This window comes from Orycteropus afer, unplaced genomic scaffold (assembly GCF_000298275.1).
Source record: "Orycteropus afer afer isolate SDZICR_OR568_19922 unplaced genomic scaffold, OryAfe1.0 scaffold00094, whole genome shotgun sequence".
Taxonomy (NCBI): Eukaryota; Metazoa; Chordata; class Mammalia; order Tubulidentata; family Orycteropodidae; genus Orycteropus; species Orycteropus afer.
This window is the reverse complement of record NW_006921681.1, coordinates 5,942,746-5,943,191: the sequence shown is the minus strand read 5'-3', so window position 1 is coordinate 5,943,191 and position 446 is coordinate 5,942,746.

Below are 446 nucleotides of genomic sequence, written 5' to 3'. Positions count from 1 at the left end.
GAGTGGCTGGTAGAGGCGGCAAAATCCAGCTTTGCAGATATCCTAGGCTTTGGGTTGTTTTTGTTTTTTAATTTTGCCTCCTTTGGTGGTACATTCATGCGACCCTGTAAGATAGAGTAGAACTGGCCCACAGAGGCTATAACCTTTACAGAAGCAGACTGTGACGTATTCTTCTGTGGAATTATTTGTAGGTCGCTATGAGTTAGAATCAACTTGATGGCATTGGGGTTTTGGTGGTGTAAAAGATTGATACCAAATGAGATGTTTCACCAAACAGTTGCAACGCTGGAAGTGCTCACTCGTGTATGCTAAAAAAATTTGGAAGACGGGTATCTGGCCAACTCATTGGGAGAGATTCATATTTGTGCCCATTCCAAAGAAAGGTGATCCAGCATGAATTATCAAATAATCACTAATATCACACATAAGTAAATCTTTGCTAAAGA